The following is a 20,615-nucleotide window of genomic DNA, read 5'->3' as shown; positions in this document are numbered from 1 at the left end:
ACTTGAAGGGGGCCAGATAACCTTCGCCCATGTTCCAAGAAATTTTGAAGAGGAATAGCAGTTAGGAAGGTCTGACTCCCTGAGCTACGTCCTTGGAGGGACTTAGTCCTTCCTCTGGTGGCCAATTTAGCTGGCTCAATTTGTTTTAGAATAGAGTCATGCCTAATTAATTGGGAGAATTTACAGGAATGCGTGTGTAACTTGACCCTCTGAATGAAATTAATGACTTGTGTCTTTGATTATCATTTCTTCTCTTTAACTGGTTTTTCTTCCTAGCGGTATGGCTCTTGGCAGTAGCATTTTTTGCAGGTGAAAAACAGCCACTAAGAATTCTCAATTTCTAATTATAATTTTTTGTTATCGTAATTACTAAAAGTTTCAAATAGCCAACTAAAATGATAATTCAACTAGTTATTCACGTAGGCGTTTTCTATCTTCAATGTTTTTTGTTTTTTTTTTAATGAACATGGAAACCAAAAAACTAAACAATGAATTTTGTACACTTAATTTTGCATCATGTCGGCCAACGAAAGCATCATAATAAACAATAAATTTGTACACTTGATTTTATCCAGAAAATTCAGAAATTACTAAACCATAAATTATTTCTCAATCATCAACCTTATTTAGCTCCGATACCACTTATTAGTGCTTGTTTATATTAACTATTGGTGAAAATTATCACCTATTAAACTCAAAATCTTTACGGTAATTATTAAGAAATAAATTAACAACAAAATTGTGGAAGCGTACCTGGATTCATGTTGACTGACTGATATTTGAATCCTTAAAGTCTTAGGACGACCTTCCAGGTCAACATATATTCGATGTTTTTTTGAGAGAACCCTTTAGTTTCTCTCTGGTATCTTTTTTTAATGATAGAACATTAAGAGAGAGCTGTTCTGTAGTACTAAAGTACGACAATAATAATATGTGTGACATAAGAACCATAACCTTACTTATAGAAATTTTTTTTGTTATCTTTTAAATTCCTATTTCAATCCATCATAAAAATATAAATAACACTTAAATTTCTACACATTAAAGACCCATATCTTATTAGATATATTAAACCTCAAATCATAATTAATCACTTTAATTGAATTTAATCTTATTTGACGATCTGTAACTCATAATTATTCACATGCGAGTCTAACGTTGGATTAAAGATCTAACAAGCTGATCACTGGAATTCAACGAACTTTGCTGGGTACATTTAAGGATTAGCCTCGTCTTTCTTTGTATATCAGGTTTGGAAGGCAAGGAATGCAGCTATGTTCCGATACATTCCTTGCTTTTCTACTCGCATTTTGTTAGCTATTACTTCAAATGTCCAAAACGTGGTTCTGACTTGGGAGCCTGCTCAAGAACTCAGAAAATTGGAGGCTCGTTTTGGGGTGGAACATTCCTCTTACTTGTTAAGTATAGGTTGACTGGAAATGTAAATAGTTAGTGTCTGATAGAGAAAAAAAGAAGACTTTTCCTGTGTACAAACTTCACTGATTTTTTGATCAATAAAACCTTTACAATTTTCCCCCAGAAACAATTATTTAGTTCTTTTCATTCATTGTGTTAAAGTCAAATTTTTGGCCAAATCTGGGCCATTTGTTGGTCATGCCATGTATCCTAGTCATAACATCTAAAAATTGGGCGGGCAATATGAAACTACATCTAAACAAATTGCCAATTGTTCTATAGTGACAAATCCATGTGTTTCAAGTAATGGTTTCATACTTGTGGGGATTAATTCAACTTCAACATTATTGTGGATGCGTGGTTAGAACATAAGCAGATTAAGAGAGAGGGAGGGAGAGAGAGAGAGGATATAACTGAGGGAATTTAGAAGGGGAACTGTTTTATTGTCTAGTTGTTTGAAATAAAATTTTTCATCATATCTAACAAAATTTTATAGTACACTGTGATGTATACTGTGATATAAATTATATTCATTATATGAGCCCTAAAATTTTTCAACCTCCCTATTTCTCCGCTCCGCGTCCCACATCGATCTGTTGGAGTCTGTGAGTTTAGAATTTAAGTTCCATAGGAGGTTTTAAAAGTTAGCGCCTTTTGGGGTTCTTTTGTGGGGTTAGCTTAGATGTTAAGTTTGCCGATTTCAGTGGAAAGCCCTAAAATTTTTTCTAGTGCAAAAAGTTCATTTGGCCCTCAAACTTTTAGCCCTTTAAATATTCGTTGTATCCTTTTGGCCCTTAGATTGTCAAAAATGTATACTTGTGACTCTTTTCGTTAGCTTGAAAGGTTAAAGTCAACATATAGAGCATCAAGTGCGATACATGAATGAAACTAAAAAGTTTTTTTTTTCCGAAGTAGTAAAGGGAGCACCCAAATTGTAAGATTTTTAGTTGAACAAAATTAGGACGTACAAATGAATCATATATTCGGACCAATCATGACATGAAAACGTCATCAGTATAAAATATTGGCAAATTAAGTTGACATATAGTGGTTCTTGAAGTAACCAGAAAAAGTTGCAATAGTGCAAAGTTGAATTATGAATTTTAGATTATTTCATATCATATTTTTTCTCGCTACTTCAAGGAACATTTTTATGTAAAACTCAAAAGACTTGGTGGAAGATCTATAAAATGATAATAGAATTACGATCTAACACTTTGTGAGATCCATTTAAAATGAGTCCAAATTTGGTATCTATGCACAAAATGAGGTCCGGATGTGTAATTTCATCAAAATTTGACAATTATAAAGTGATGGTCAACCCTCGGTCAATGACGGCTAATTGGTGGCTAATTGCAGTTAACTAGTGGTGAAATAGTCATAGTGGTCACCAAACCTGATTTAAGGAAGAAGAGATCAAATTTACATCGTTTTGCACTACATTCCATTAGAGCTAACAATTTCATTTGACAGATTGACCATAAGTACTTGCGTTTAGCAATCTAGGAGCTAAAAATGTACAAATAATAGTTGAATACTAAAAGTATAAAATCATTAAGTTTGAGGGCGAAATGGCGATTTTCCCTTTTGTTTTTTCCTTCTTTTAACGTAAACGGCATCCTTTATTTTTAACGTAAATGGCATCTTTTATTGCCTAAGCTTGAGCAATGTTGTCAGCAAAGATTATTTTCATGGTTAGATTTGACAATAGTACCCGAAGTCAATAGCACTAGGTTCTAACATGAATGAATGCATTAGGCTCATTATGAAAATGTTTTCTTAATGGAATTTGTCACTTTTGGTTCTTTTATATCGTTTTTTATACTAGAAGATGTCAGTAAATTGTATGATTTGCATAAAGGACATAACCTACAGCGCCAAATCTGTGTAAGTATTTTCTTGAAATTAACATATTAATTTGTTAACGAATCCTACTCCCTTCAGCCATATCAGCGGCATCCTTCACACCAGAAACATCGCTACTTATCACGGAGGCTTTTCCCAGAAAACGTTCCACATAACTCATTCACCAGATTCCTTTTTCATACTCGTAAGAATTTTTGGGGTGCATGGCTTGACAACTTAACATAAACAACTTCTCCTAAATCACCCAAAAGATAATATTAATTAAGTAGCAAATTTTGCAAAAACAAAAATTTGAGGGACAAAGTTCTGAAAACAGTTGAGAACATTAGGTTGTAAATTATTCAAAATAAAAGTTTAATACAAAACATGAAGGTGATAGAAGTATCCTCTAAACGGTCACCTTAATTACCGATATGTTTATAGCACATAATGCGCACGCCCCTTAATGAACACGAGGCATTAGGGATCCTTTGTGCAATTGTTCCAATGGACCATACCGAAATAGTTTCTTTCATGTCAAACTTTATAGCACATTGCAGTGGACACTTGGGGAAGAATATATAATATAGTTGATGTGACAATTGAATATCATGAATTAGCCAATAGAAAGTCCTTGGCTCAAATGTTTTTTTTTCTTGGCTCAAATGTTATTATAGCAGTACTTTTCAAATGTTGGACCTGTACTTGTTGCTTGACTTGTGGTAACTCTCAAGTTACAACTAATGATTCTCTTGATCTACATTACTTTCTTATTTTTTTTTTACGGAAACGTTAGAACTTGTATTGAAATCAAAGCAAGCTATATATACAACTTGAGCAACGGCCCATGCAGAGCTCTACAATTGTGTCATTCGACACTGAGAACTTAGATATTCCTCATCTTGCACTAAAGTAGTAGCATACATGCTAATTCTTCTACCTAAACCATTACACTGATTGCCAGCCAAGCTAAATGAGCAACTCATAAACAAAGCTTTGAGCATGTGGATATCCTCTTGATCTACATTAGTTGAGGGTGGAGAATATTAGGCTTAAAGAAAAGGCACTAAAATTCAACTAATTTGTCAAAGTTCTGAACTCAAACGTTTATCTTTTTGGAGAATTTATCAGTCATTACTAAAACTTTGTTTTCTTTTTCAGATTGCACGTTTGATATATCTAGTGGCAAAATATGTTGATAAGGCAGGTGCCAATAACAACATTGCTTCCTTTTCAGCTAGTCCAAGTGGCTCTGTTAATCCTGAGATTGTGGTAGCATCCAGAGAATGGCAACCAAATGTTACTAAGGAGACGATTGCTGAAGAAGACTTAATTAAGTCATTATCTGGACTAACTATTATTGATAAGACAACAACTACTGTGCTTGTGAATTCAGGTCCGGAGGAGCTTAGCAGGATGGCATTGAATATCTTTTACGGATCCCAACCATTGGATAATAAGAGCTATTTGCTAAATCAAGATGCTTACTATGATATGTTCCCTGGAGCAGTTTGGCAAAAATATTGTAAATCTAACAAACAAAGATTTAATCTTGAAGCATCCAAAGCAACCCATATAGTTAAGATGAATCATGTGAATCTAACGAAGATTTTCATGCACATGGTAAGTATATTTACAATAGCCAATATTTTCTTCTTTAGGCTTAAATTGATAATTTAATAGATTTAAATTTTATAAATGCTATTGAAAACTATTTTTCTTCCTTTTTGGTTCATAGGATAAATGGTTAGTTGTATTCACGAACATTGTTTCAAGAGCTTTAGTTATAGAGGTGATTTAGAAGGATCTAAGTTTCTAAGTTTCAAAGGAATTTTGCTAATGGTATTAGAGTTTCCTATCTTGTTAGCACTTAATCAATCATTTTATCAAAAACTATATTATTTACTAGCTCTTTTCATGTAAACAAATGACTTTTATGTGATTGGAATTATTGATGACAATGGAATATCAAGTCCTCACACCAACTATTCCAACTCGGGAGAGCTTATTTCTAAGATTTAAAAAACACTATGCGAATGTATATGGGGGATTGTTGATATTTCTTTTAACAATTTTTTCTCTTCAGGACCATTAAAAAGGTGCCAGAGAAGACCATCGGGTTCCATAATTCAAGAACTACCAAATAATTGCTCCAAGGTAGCTATTAAGTAAATTTCTTTTCTTAAAAAACTATATATCAAAGTACTTTATGGTAAAATTTTAGGTAAGCCATAGTCTCTGGCTTTCTCATATTGACTAGACAATGTCAACATCTTGCAAGTGCGATGCAGATGAATTTCTCTCCTCATAATAATTCTGGTAATTATAAGTTGTGCATGAAAACTATTTGACAACTGAAATGATTTTGAGGGTGTAAATTCAACAACTGCGTATGCAATGTTGAATCTAACTGAAAGAGCGAATGATCAAATAGGGATTGTGATAAAAAAAAGAGTGAAAATGATTCCGAAAAGCCTTTGGGAGTTACCTAAAGTGCTACAATTTCCATAGGGCTTCCGAAAACTAAGAAGTTAGTGTTCGACTACCTTCGTGACATGAGCACTCGAACACGGGTATAAAGTGTGTCGACTTTTTCAGATTAGCTTAGCTTTAATTTTATTCTTTATATCTTTTTTTAATCCTTTCTATCAACTTCCTAGAAAAGTTTTGACATCCTTTCTTTAATCAATATTGAAATTGAGGCCTACACATAATTTTATGTAAGTATATGTTAGATCACCTAAACTAGTTCATCATGCCTTAATTCACATTAGTTTTTGTTGTAACAAGAATTCCCGTGAGAGAAATAATTTTTTTCTTGTAACAGAAACATACTTGAGTATGACCATAATAAAATGTTTCATTGTTACATAGTTAATTGGGTAAATTACATATAATCCCCTATACTTTTACATAATGTTAGATGACCCCTTTAATATTTCAAAATAGCCACATAATCTCCCTGTGATTTTAGATAAAGTGAAAAATGGATACAATACATAATCAGTTATGGTGATTAGACCACACTTACTCTAAAAGTGCGTGTGATGAAATCAAAATATGTGACGCCCCCACTTCTCCCTAAGGCGAACCAAAGGGTATCCGCGGGACGCCTGCCCAACTCTCGCTAGGGCTCACTACAATCCACAATTCACAAGCCCGGAATACTTCAATAATACTTCAAATAACTCCAATACATAATAAAAGTACTCCAAAATATCTCACACTTACAATTAATCAGCTCTCAAGCTTAATACAACCCAAAAGAATATTTACTACAGCCATCTGCTGTAATACAACTTAAAGTCTTCAAGAGAAAGCAATCTAGTACTATTCACGAGCACTCTTGGTCTCGAACCCTGTTAAAGAAACCCAAAACGTGGGATGAGCTACACAGCCTAGTGAGGTTCCAAGACACTCTAGCAGTTCTAATATAAATCAAGTAATTGAGCATACTGCATGTATGGTTCAAGGTTGCACATTGGCATATTAATATGAGACAATAATCATTGTACGAGTAATTTCAGCATATCACAGGTATGGCACATTTGCATGAAACGGTTATCATTATGTAAAATAAACACACATTGAAGGATACGGTGTTCCATTGGAACCATTTCGGTCAACTGCACCTTATAACTTCCGGTCCCCACGGTACTGTCTGGCCATCACCTTATCCCTCAAGTGGTAATACTCGAGTATACCGAAACGGTGGAGGGATAAGGCGATGGCCAGACAGTACCGTGGGGACCGGAAGTTATAAGGTGCAGTTGACCGAAATAGTTCCACTGGAACACCGTATCCTTCAATGTGTGTTTATTTTGCATAATGATAACCGTTTCATGCAAATGTGCCATACCTGTGATATGCTCAAATTACTCGTACAATGATTATTGTCTCATGATAATATGCCAATGTGTAATCTTGAACCATACATATGATATGCTCAACTTACATGATTTATTAGAACTGTTAGAGTGTCTTGGAACCTCGCTGGGCTTGTAGCTCATACCACGTTGCGGATTTCTTTTACAGGGTTCGAGACCAAGAGTGCTCGAGAATAGTACTAGATTGTTTTTTTTTTAAGATCTTAAGTTGTATTATAACGGATGGTTGTAGTACATATTCTTTTGGATTGTATTAAGCTTGAAGGCTATCTATTTGTAAGTGTGAAGTGTTTTGGAGTACTTTAATTATGTATTTGAAGTATTTCTAGTTTTGAATTATGGATTGTACTGAGTCCTGGCGAGAGTTGGGCAGGCGTTCCGCCGATACCCTTGGGAGAAGTGGGGGCGTCACAAAATATCTACTTAAACTCCTATAATTTGCATAAATATCTACTTTGCCCCCCTTACAATTTTTGTATTTATTCACATAATCCCCCTATGATTTTGTACAAGGTTGTTAAATTGTCATTTGATTTAGTATTTAAGTAAGGGCAATACTGGTGTTTCAATTAACTATGTTACATAGGCTATTTTCTATTAAATTTTCAGTTTACATGAAATCATAGGAGGTGAACTGGATATTTTGAAACATTAGGAGGATTATATGATAATAGATAAACTACAAGGGAATTATTAGTAATTTAGCCTAATTAAATTACATACCATTTGGCATATGTGTGGGAAGATATGACTTTTATCGGTTGATATAGTTATCTTGCTGCTGATTTTTCTATGCCATCAGTCTATTTTGGAAACAGAAACGGAAGTGAGGTTAAAGTTAAACATTTAAGTGTTACAAACATGCTGGAAAATGGCTTTAGTGCTAAGTATGATCGATGCTGTCAGGATGGTGTAGGGTGAGAATTACGCAACTGAGAGTTGATGATATTTTAACTCTTTTAAGATGAATTTAGAGTTGTAGTGTCTCACAAAATCCTAGAATTATTGAATAAATTCAGGTTTTTTTATTGCGACTCCAACATATGCAAAATAGGATTGTAAAAAATTCGGTGATAAGTCGTGGAGAACAAATTTTCGTTTATTCATTAGAAAAAATTGTGATTGAAGTGAATGACAATAAGTTTTATCAAGTGTTGGAATTCTATCCTTGAAGACTTGAACATACCAAATTCCCTGCGAAGCACGTGATATGGAATATATACCTATTATGATTCCTACATAAAGGATATGTTAAGGTTGCATATTCCACCAATTTGTCCTTTACCTTCCTTGTCCGAGTAATGTTTACAAAGAAGCTCCAGTTTGCTTTGTGCAGGTACCAAAATGGTCGAGATCAATTACACAACTGCCAAATCAAGATTTTTGAAGCCTACTTCACAAAATTAAAGTGGGATAGTAATTTCGTCTAAAGCTTCATTCTGTCTAGAGCTCCATTAGTTTGTGAAGCAGTAATTGACAGTATCTTTTCCTTTACAATTTTGACATGGCATGATTTCATGATTAATAGTATATTTTATCCAAGGCCCCTGTGGAACTGTTTGTTCTTCACTTTTTAAGTCTAAGATTCCATACAAACCAACTACTCCCCGTTAGAAAATACTTCATCAGCGAGGTGGCAATTTTTTTAAGCATCAATTTTTGACATGGAGTTGGGCGAATTCCCACTATCTTGTTTATTTCTTTCCTCACAATCTCTCATAGACACTTCCTGTTGTTCCCTTAGAACTTGATATGCACGATCAACTTGCAAAACAAAAGTCAAAGGAAGAGAAATAAAGTAATTTTGGCTAGGTGAGGTGCGGACTAGGTCGCTCTCTTAAGACGATTCGCGCCCCTCTCGGGATTATGCCCGGTGTAGAAGGTTGATAGCACGTCGCCTCTGGGATACGACAGTCCAGCCTATACTGTTGCTTCTACTAAATCTACACAATTTAGAGAAGCTAAAGCTCTTCTCAACACCTAACTAATGCCCAATAGAAGTGAGAGGAAGATAGTTTTTGAAATAGCAAGAAAGGTGTATCAAACTTGGTTGATAATGACCTCTATTTATAGGCTAAAATTTTAGAAGTATTAGAATACCACCATTAAATGGAATAAATGTGTCATATTTTTCAGTTACAAAATTTGAAAAGGTCTAGGTCATTGTATAATTAGTCAAAATTTAATAAATAAATTCTTAAAACCTAATCATTACATAGGTTACAAAACAAGACATAAATCTCATAAGTTACCCTTTTTAATGGTGCTCTTATAACTGAAAATTCATTTCAAATTTTGTAACTTATTGCATTTGAATTCAAAATAAGCATGTGAATGAATTCAAAATAATAATGATATTTTTATTAAAATATCCAACAATCCCTCACTTATTTTAATAAAAATAGTTCGGGCATATAGTGAGAACATCATGCATTATGAAAGTGGCAATGCCTTTAAACTTCCACTTAGTGTTTCAGTTTTCCCGTATTAGAATCATAGTGGACTTAGCCTTTAAACTATGATTACTTGAGGATACGTAGAAAACTTAACACATATGACATTCTAGGTGTTCTTAACCGAGCTTTTCAAGCCAGTACATTATGGCCATGTACTTTACCCCAGTGTTCATGAGTGCTTTAGAGAATTAACCCAAATTCTCATAAGGGCGGCCAAACTCTTACACTCATATAGGTGAGTCTATCAAGGATGTTTCTGTGACTAACACATCCCACCCATAAGGGCTATAGAACTTATTAAGAGATTAGTTCTCAACCTCTCATATTCATCACTGAATTACATGCATAGCATCATATGATTAGACTAAAAATTTGCATGTATCACAACAAGCGACTCTATGATTCGTTTGTCTCCAACCTAGTTCTTGGGATCTCCAGTCCCAAGGTGGTTGTATCCTCATAGGTAGCTTTTACATTTTTGGGCTTTAATCCAATCTCTCTTGATGCTTTCTAGATCTTTTCTCTAGCCAGAGCTTTTGTAAGTTGATCGGCAAGATTATCGCCCGATCTCACAAAATCAATGGTTAATGAACCATTATTTAAATATGATCTCACAGTACTGTGTTTTCTCCTTATAGATCTGGATTTTCCATTATAATATTTATTGTGAACTCTGCCAATAGCAGCGGTACTATCACAATGTATGAAAACAGGAGGTATCGGCTTATTCCACATTGGAATTTCAGATAGTAAATCACGTAACCAACCTGCTTCTTCACATGCAGAAGCAAGAGCAATTAACTCTGCTTCCATGGTGGACTTTGCGATTATATGTTGTTTTTTGGATCGCCAACAAATGGCTCTACCTCCCAATGTAAATAAATAACCAGTATTGGACAAAGAATCTCTAGATTGTGAACTCCAATCTGCATCACTAAAATCTTCAAGTACAGCGGGATATTTTTTATAAAATAGACCATAATCTAAAGTTCTCTTAAGATATCTCATGATTCTATGAATTGCATTCCAATGTGTAAAGTTGGGTTTACTAGTAAACCTACTAAGTACACCAACTGCATATGCAATATCAGGTCTAGTACAATCAGTTGCATATCTCAAACTACGAATTATACTAGCATACTCTTTTTTATTTATCACATCAGAATAATTATATTATTTTAATATTTTTTCAATATAGTGAGATTGATCAATAAAAATTCCTTCTGAATTTTTTGTAATTTTCATACCAAGTATGACATTAGCTTCGCCTAAGTCTTTCATTTCGAAATTACTTTTAAGTAATGCTTTTGTAACCTCAATTACTTGCATATTAGTCCCAAATATCAATAAATCATCAACATATAAACAAATTATCACATGAGAGTCTCCAAATGATTTATAATAAATGCACTTATCACTTTCATTTGACCTAAAGCCATTAGTCAATACACATTGATCGAATTTTTCATGCCATTGTTTAGGTGCTTGTTTAAGTCCATATAAAGATTTATTCAATTTACAAACTTTATTTTCTAAACTAGGTTGAATAAATCCTTCGGGTTGATCCATATAAATCTCTTCATTTAAATCACCATTAAGAAAAGCTGTTTTTACATCCATTTGATGTATTTTTAATTCATGAATTGCTGCTATAGCTATTAAAAGTCGTATAGAAGTCACTCTTGTAACTGGTGAAAAAGTATCAAAGAAATCTATCTCTCCTTTTTGCTTAAAACCCTTTGCAACAAGCCTGGCTTTATATTTATCTATAGTGCCATCAGGTTTAAATTTTTTCCTTAATATCCATTTACAACCTATAGTTTTACAACCTGGAGGTAAATAAACTAATTTCCAAGTTTTATTAGACATTAAAGATTCCATTTCATCATTAATTGCTTCTCTCCAAAAATCAGAATCAAAAGATGATAAAGCTTCAGAAATAGTTATAGGATCCCCCTCTACATTATAAGTTTGAAAATCAGGACCAAAATCTTTTTGTGTCCTTTTCCTTTTACTGGTTCTCAATTGCTCTTTTCCTCTAGTTGAACCTTTAGCATTAGAAGAACTAGTTTCTTCGGATTTTTCACTATATTCATTCAATTTTATACCCCCACTATCTTTAAATGGAAATTTATCTTCATGAAAAATTGCATCTAGAGATTCAATTACTACATTATTTTCTAGATCTAGAAATCTATATGCTTTACTGTTTAAAGAATATCCAATAAATATACATCTAATTGTTTTTATTCCTAATTTTGGAATTTTTGGTTCAGAAATTCTTACATATGCTAAACAACCCCATACTCTAAAATATTCAATATTGGGTTTTTTGTTCCTCCCTAATTCATAAGGAGTTATTAAATCTTTTTTACGTGGTACTCTATTTAAAGTATAATTAGCTATTAAAATAGCTTCACCCCATAAATTTTTAGGTGCACTCAAATCTGCTAACAGAGCATTTATTAAATCTATCAAAGATCTATTTTTTCTTTCAGCCACACTGTTTGATTGAGGTGAATATTGGTGGAGTAACCTCATGTATTATTCCTAATGATTTGATAAAATTTATAAGGCCAATAGTATCATATTCTTTTCCTCTATTGGTTCTAAATCTTTTGATTTTTCTTTCAAAACGATTTTCAACCTCTTTAACAAAAATAGTAAATTTCTCAAAAGCCTCACTTTTATGTTTCATAAGGTAGATATAACAATATTTTGAAAAATCATCTATAAATGTGATAAAATATCTTTTACCTCCACGTGTTAATATGCTTTCAAATTCACAAATGTCAGAATGTATTAATTCTAATAACTCTGTTTTTCTTTCAACTTTCAAATGAGGTTGTTTAGTTATTTTAGTCATGCTACAATATTCACATTTTTCAAACTCATTATGCAATTTTGGAATTAACCCTATGTGGCTCATATTTTTTAAGTATTTGCTATTTATATGACAAAGACGTGTATGCCACATATTTATACAAGAAACGATATAAGCAGAAGTAGAAATTTCATTCATTTCAACATTAAGTTTAAACATACCATCACAAGCATAACCTTTTCCAACAAAGGTACCATTCTTTGTAAGCACATATTGATCAGATTCTATAGACTGCTTAAAACCAGCCTTATTAAGAAGATAGCAAGAAACCAAGTTCTTCCTAATTTCAGGAATGTGAAGAACATCTCTTAGGGTCAAGACACGCCCAGAAGTAAACTTTAGTTCAACTTCGCCCATGCCTAGAACATTGGTTGTATGTGAATCCCCTAGCAAAACTTTTGTTTCTTTTTCAATAGGAGAATAACTTTTGAACCAAGTTCTATCATAGCAAACATGCCTAGAGGCACCAGAATCAGCCCACCACCCTTCAGTATTTCCAACAAAATTGATTTCAGAAACCATAGCCACAAATGACTCTTCAATTAGTTGAGTGACATTAGCTTGTGGCTTAAAATTGGGTCCAAATTTTCTAAAACGACAATTTTTTGCACGATGACCCAATTTTCTACAAACAAAACAAGCTCTATTATTCATATTATTTCCAAAATTTGGAGTATTTGAAACTTGTTTTGAAGGGGGTCCTTGATTTGACTTTTTCTGGTTAAAATAATTTTTTGAAAACTTGTTTTTCATATTCTTCCCTCTAGGCTTCAAATAGGCGTTATGTTTGTCTTGTTGACCCTTAGAGACATTTTCACTAGAAGTTAGGAAGTTTACCTTAGTACTTCCATTGAAATCTTCACCTTTATCTTGTTTTCTAGCTTCTTCTTCAATGCGCAATCTTGCCATCAAATTTGCTATTGTCAATTCTTGTTGCTTATGATGTAGCCCTTTCTGAAAATCTTTCCATGATGTTGGAAGTTTGTCAATGATGGCTGCAACTTGCATTTGTGGATCGACTTTGACTCCTTCAGATTCAATCTCATGGACAATCATTTGCAAGTCATGAACTTGCTCTAGTACTGGCTTGTTTTCCACCATTTGAAACTTGAAATAACGGCTACAAGCATATTTTTTCAAGCCTGCTTCTTCAGTATCATATTTTTGTTGCAATGCTCTCCAAATTCTTTTTGTTGAAGTATAAGATGAAGAATAAAATCATAAAGTCCATCAGACAAACAATTAAGGATATAATTTCTGCAATCTTCCTCATCATTTTCCCATTTTTGAAGTTGTTTGGCATGATTCTCCCTTTCTTCATCAGTCATTGAACTGGTGTCTATCTTTTTTGGATTCTTTGTGGCTAAGACCCAGGCAACCTTCATTAGCTTCAAATAGAACATCACTTTCTTGGCCCACCTTTTGAAGTGTTGGCCACTAAAGCGAAATGGTTTGTTGAAATCACTAGATCCAATAGTGGTAGCGTTTGCAACATTGCTTGCAACTTCCATGGTACTCCAAATCATCTTAAATTGTTGTTCCTTTAGAACTTGATATGCACGATCAACCTACAAAACAAAAGTCAAAGGAAGAGAAATAAAGCAATTTTGGCTAGGTGAGGCGCGGACTAGGTCGCTCTCTTAAGACGATTCACGCCCCTCTCGGGATTATGCCCGGTGTAGAAGGTTGTTAGCACGTCGCCTCTGGGATACGACAGTCCAGCCTATACTGTTGCTTCTACTAAATCTACACAATTTAGAGAAGCTAAAGCTCTTCTCAACACCTAACTAATGCCCAATAGAAGTGAGAGGAAGATAGTTTTTGAAATAGCAAGTAAGGTGTATCAAACTTGGTTGATAATGACCTCTATTTATAGGCTAAAATTTTAGGAGTATTAGAATACCACCATTAAATGGAATAAATGTGTCATATTTTTCAGTTACAAAATTTGAAAAGGTCTAGGTCATTGTATAATAGTCAAAATTTAATAAATAAATTCTTAAAACCTAATCATTACATAGGTTACAAAACAAGACATAAATCTCATAAGTTACCCTTTTTAATGGTGCTCTTATAACTGAAAATTCATTTCAAATTTTGTAACTTATTTCATTTGAATTCAAAATAAGCATGTGAATGAATTCAAAATAATAATGATATTTTTATTAAAATATCCAACACTTCCAGTTGTATCTGAAACTGTTAGTAGAGTGGAATGATCCGAGTGCCTAAAAATGGCAAGGAAAGAGCTTGTGCTTTGTAGTAAGTATTGTTTCGAAGCTCCCCTTTCACGCCTTCTTCACTTCGGCCTTTTCCCTTACCCCTTTTACTACTGTGCCTGGGCTGCCTAAAGTTTATACTATTAGATTTTGATTGAACGATTCCTTCCTTGGATTAGATTGTACTGTGAGTTGTTTCCAATCGACAAAGTTGTGTTGGGTAGCTAGTCAGAACTCAGAACAGTAAGCTTGTCAATAAAGCCCTTAGAGTCGCCTGGCCTTGCAATCTTTTTTTATTTTACTTGTGTTTGGGTAGTGTGACGTGCACTGCCTACACCTAAGGTTTCTCTATTGATTTTGTTGACAACATCAAAGACTAAGCTTTAATGCAAACTTCATTACAAAATATATTTTTCAAAATATGTGCTGGAGTTTTTATCAAAGTAAGTGGTAATTTATAAAGAAACGGTATAGGTTGCAACTTGCACCCTAAAGAGTATTATCGTTTGTATACATGTTGTGCAGTTCTAATTTTTTAGGAGTCTTGATAAGTAACCAAATTGTCACATTTGTTTAGGTCGGATGCTTAACTTTTGTTGTCATATCAATTCTTGTTAGAGAAACATGCTCGAATTTGACAATAGAAAAATGTTTCATTGTTGCACAGTTAAATTACTGTTTAGATTTGGCAAATGTGTGGGAAGATATGATTTTTATTAGCTGATTTAGGTTGCGCTTGATAAAATTGAAATCTAACATTTGAATTCATTGAGTTATGAATTGCAAAATACTAAATCCGATACATTTGAATATATATGACATTTAGTGATAAGTGAATAGTTTATCACTTAATTTTGGGAGTAAGTTTTACCTAAAAAATTCAGTGCCACTTAATATTTGATTTTTTGTTATTAAACGCATCTAAACATGTTAAAATCTGAACCTATTAAGGTTAGGTAATGAATTAGGTTGTCAAATAGGGCCTTAATTATATATGGTTATCTTGCTATTGATTTCTCTCTGCCATCAGTCTTTTTTTTTTTTTCTCTTTTTAAATTTTTTCCTAGCAAGGAAATGGAGGATATAAGAAGCAGGGAGAGAAGGATTTAAGTGGGACAAAATCCTCAATCACATATTACGGTCGCTATGCAGTCACACAATTTGATACATTGTAGTCATTTAAAACACCTCACGAGAGCTATGTTTTTCTTTTTTCTTTTTTTGAAATATGTTTTTTGTTTTCTCTTCTCGATCCTCTACCCAAGTCCAAAATAACTCCTTTCATCATCTTCTTTAGCTCATCAGTCACCACCGCTACCATCACCCCCATTTAGGGTTAATTTTGCGGAAAAGTTTTTAACTTCAATTTCAATGGAAGCCCAGGAATATTTAGGGTTAATTTTCAAAATTTTTCTGCACCCAAACTCTAATTTAATCAGTAATTTAAGCATTAAACCCTATAAGTGCCTTTTAATTGAGATTTTATGGCTTCGTGATGAAATCATATATATATATATAAAAAAAAGCTGAAGGTATAAAGTCAACCCGTTAACTAAATTTTATGATCCTAGTTTTAATTTCTAATGATGGTTCTTCTACGGGTGGGGTTTGACTGCAGCAAAATAATAGGATTATGGTCTTTAAAGCTTACTACCAAAGATTTGTGTTAATTACTGGTTGTTGGTGAGGTTTGAGGAGGGACTTGCCATGGCAGTTGGATTGAGCTAGAGGGGCAGATTGGTGAAGATTGGTGAAGGCAAAATGAGATGAAGTGAAATGCTTTTTCTCTTTTTTTTTTTTTGGGTAAGGGGAGAAATAAAACGCATGTGACATAAATATACATGTCAATCGACCGAAGTTAGGCGACCGGGGATTTGAGTTAAAGATTTAGAAGTGAGGTAAAGAAAAACATTTAGGTTTCATGTTGGAAAATGCTTCAGCGCTAAGTATGACTGGTGCAGTTAGGATGGCTTAGGGTGGGAAATCGTGCAACTTACATTTGATGATATTTGCCTTTTTTTTTATTTCTTTTTGTAATCTTATCTTGTAGAAAACTTGAATTTGTTTCTTCATTTTAGGTGAAATTAGTAACCTCGAAGCACTTTTTACAAATTATATTTTGAAACCAAATCAAAGACATCAAACGTTGTGTTTTCTTTCTTTCTTTCTCTCTCTCTCTCTCTCTCTCTCTTTTTTAATACAAATGTAGGATTTAAAATTCCTCTCGAATCTTTATCTCTTGTTTCAAAATGCAATAAAAATTTCATTTTTCTTTCTTGTTTTTAAACTGAATTTATGTGCTACTAGGTAGAAAAAGTTCTGCTTGGATCAAGTAGTGTTTTACGAGCATCAGAAATTCTGCCAGCAGTTTATTCTTGTCTTGTAGAATATTTTATTTTGTTTCTTCATTTAAATAGAGATTAGTAAACTTGAAACACTTTTTCATCATTATGTTTAGAAACCAAATAAAAGACGTCAAAATTTGTATTTTCTTTCTTTCTCTTTTGCATCCAAATTTAGGATTTAAGAATCCTCTTGAACTTTTATATAATTTTAACAATGCCACAACTTTTTCTTCTCTTTCTTGCTTTTTAACTAAATTTATGTACTACTACAAAGAAAAACTTCTCTTTGATCAGGTAATATTTTACCAGCATTGGCTTTCAATTGCTAATGTTAAGACTGACGAGTTAGTGTACCATCTCCACTAATGCCTCTTGCAAAAATGAGCAGGACATCTTGTGAAAGAATGGAAAGACAAACCATAAGAAACCATGTCCAACTTGCAGAACATAAACTTCAAGATACACGAGACATGCACGCCTGTATACTTAAAAGTACAAAAGAAAGGAAATTCAAACCAAAACAAATTGTCTACTACAACATCCTTCCACAATCTACAATTGGCGTGCACTTTCAAACGGAAAATTAGACAGGCTTAAAGTTATCAAAAATGAATCAGAAAATGAGAAACTAAAGCAAATTTGAGCTGAGTAATCTCATGAAATCAGAAGAGAGAAAAAATTAAAAGGGTATATGTTAAAGTGGCGTTGTCCCACATCGTCTTTTGTATAAGGGAACCTTTCCCTTAGTTGCTTATAAATATAGTGGGCCTGTGATGGAATTAAGTGCACCAAACCAAGAGAGTATTAGTGGGATATTTGGGCCTTTGGATCATTAAACCTTTTGTTTAGTTAAATATTTTGGGTTCTCTTGTATTTTAAATATTAGGTGTTTTTTGGTCTAGGAACACTTTTCTAAGGCATTTTTGTACTCTCTTCTTCATAGTAAAATATTGCCCCTCCTCTACCCGTGAACGTAGGTCAATTTAACCGAACCACGTAAATTGTTGTGTTCCTATTTTATTTATTTTTCTTTGTTATTTGTCTTTTGGGAGTTGCCAAAATCCTTTCGTCAATTTCCTGCGGCCAGACCTAACAAACTAGTATCAGAGCATCTTCGGAGGTTTTGGATTTTGTGGCAACAATGACAATAACAAAGACTGTCGTCGAGAAATTCGACAGGAATGTCAACTTTGGGATGTGGCAGCTCAAGATGGAGACCATTTTGGTTCAAGACGGAGTTGATCTAGGGATACTGGGAATTGAGAAAAAGCCAGAGAGTTTGATAGATGCAAATTTTGCTGAGATGGATCAGAAAGCAAGGTCCAGTATTAACTTAAATCTCTCTGACGAGGTTTTGCGGGATGTAGCCACTGAGACTTCGACAAAGGTCATGTGGGACAAACTTAAGGCCTTGTATATGAAGAAAACATTTGAGAATCGACTTTATTTAAAACAAAGTCAGTATATGCTTCGCATGACTGAAGGTATATCTATACTCTCGCACCTTGATAAATTTGATTCCATTATTATGGATTTAGAGATTATAGATTCAAAAATTGATGATGAGGATCAGATCCTGTTACTTTTGTGCTCCCTTCCTCAGTCTTTTAAATATTTTCGTGATACTATGATTTATGAAAAAGAAACAATTTCGTATCGTAAAATTAAATCTGCATTAAAATCTAAGGAGCAGATAGATAGGGATATTACTGAAAAATTTAGTGGAAGTCAGGCACAAGATCTGGTTGTTAGGGGCAGAACCGAGAAAAGAGAATTTGACAATAGTAGATCTAAATCTAGATCTAAATTTAGACATAGAAATTTGGAGTGCAACTATTGTCATAAAATGGGGCACAATAAGGCAAATTGTTTTAAATTGAAAAATAGATTGAAACAAAGGGGGAAACCTGGTGAGAAAAATACTGAAACTGCCGAAACTGGTGTTGCAGCTGATGAGAATGAAGGAAATATTTTCTTGTGACTGATGACAGGACAAGGTCTAAAAATGAATGAATTTTAGATTCGGGGTGCTCTTATCACATGTGTCCTTTTAGGGATTTATTTTCCACTTATGCATCTTATAATGGTGGAATTATTTTGATGGACAATAATGCTGCTTGTAATGCTGTTGGTAAGGGCAAAATCCGAATTAAAATGCATGATGGTATTGTGAGGACGCTCACTAACGTTATACATGTTCTTGATTTGAAAAAAAATCTCATCTCTTTAGTCACTCTAGAGGCTCTTGGGTGCAAATACACAGTTGAAAATGGCGTTATGAAGGTTTCTAAAGGTGCTCTCATTGTAATGAAAGCTTGCAGGGTTTGTAGTTTATATATTTTGCAGGGATCTACTGTCGCAGGTTCGGCTGCAGTTTCCTCATCATCATCTTTGTCTGATTCTGACATCAGCAAATTGTGGTATATGCGTTTGGGACATATGAGCGAGAAAGGTTTGGACACACTAAGCAAAAGAGGACTTCTTTGAGGTCAGAATACTGGGTCACTGGAATTCTGTGAACACTGTGTTTTTGGGAAGCAAAAAAGAGTTAGGTTCAATTCTCCAACAATCCATAAGATAAAAGGTACTCTTGATTATATTTATTCAGATTTATGGGATCCATCTCATGTTCCGTCTAAGAGTGGTGCCAGGTATATGTTGATTTTCATTGATGATTGTTCAAGAAAAGTTTGAGTTTATTTTTTTAAACATAAGAATGATGTTTACCTCACTTTAAAGCAATGAAGGGTTTTGATTGAGAAACAGACAAGTAAATAGATTAAGCGGTTTAGAACAGATAATGACATGAAATTTTGTGAAAGAGAATTTGATGAATTTTGCAAGAATGAAGGAATTATTCGGCATCGCACTGTCAGAATGATGCCTCAGCAAAATGATGTGGCCGAACGTATGAATAGAACACTTTTGGAGAGAGTAAAGTGCATAATCTCTAATGCAGGGTTGACAAAGGACTTTTAGGTAGAGGCGATCTCTATGGGTTGTTATATTATCAACCGTACTGCTTCTGCTACTCCCAATTTCAAAACTCCTGAAGAAGTTTAGTCAGGTACTCCTGTTGATTATTCTGATTTTAAAATTTTTGGATGTCCAACATACATGCATGTAAATGATGAAAAATTAGAATCTCGAACTAAAAAGTGTATTTTCCTTGGGTATGCTTTTGGGGTGAAAAGATACAGATTATGGTGTCTTGATCCCAAATTTTCAAAATTTATAATCAGTAGAAATGTTACTTTTGATGAATTCTCTATGTTATCTTCCAAGAAGGAGTCTTCTAATTCTTCTCAAGCAGATGATAGTATGCAGAAGCAGGTGGAGCTTGAGATTGGTAGTTCTGATCCTTCTATTCACAAGTGCCAGTAGACGCATCTGAATCTACTGATGAAAATAATTTAGAAGAGAAAAAATATTCCATTACCAGAGATAGACCAATGAGGGATATTCGACCACCACAAAGATATGCAAATTTGATTGCATATATTTTGTCTGTTACAGAAGAAACTGATATAGTTGGTGAGCCTACTACCTATTTAGAGATAGTT

Source organism: Coffea arabica, chromosome 5e (assembly GCF_036785885.1).
Source record: "Coffea arabica cultivar ET-39 chromosome 5e, Coffea Arabica ET-39 HiFi, whole genome shotgun sequence".
NCBI lineage: Eukaryota > Viridiplantae > Streptophyta > Magnoliopsida > Gentianales > Rubiaceae > Coffea > Coffea arabica.
This window is presented reverse-complemented; position numbering follows the sequence as displayed.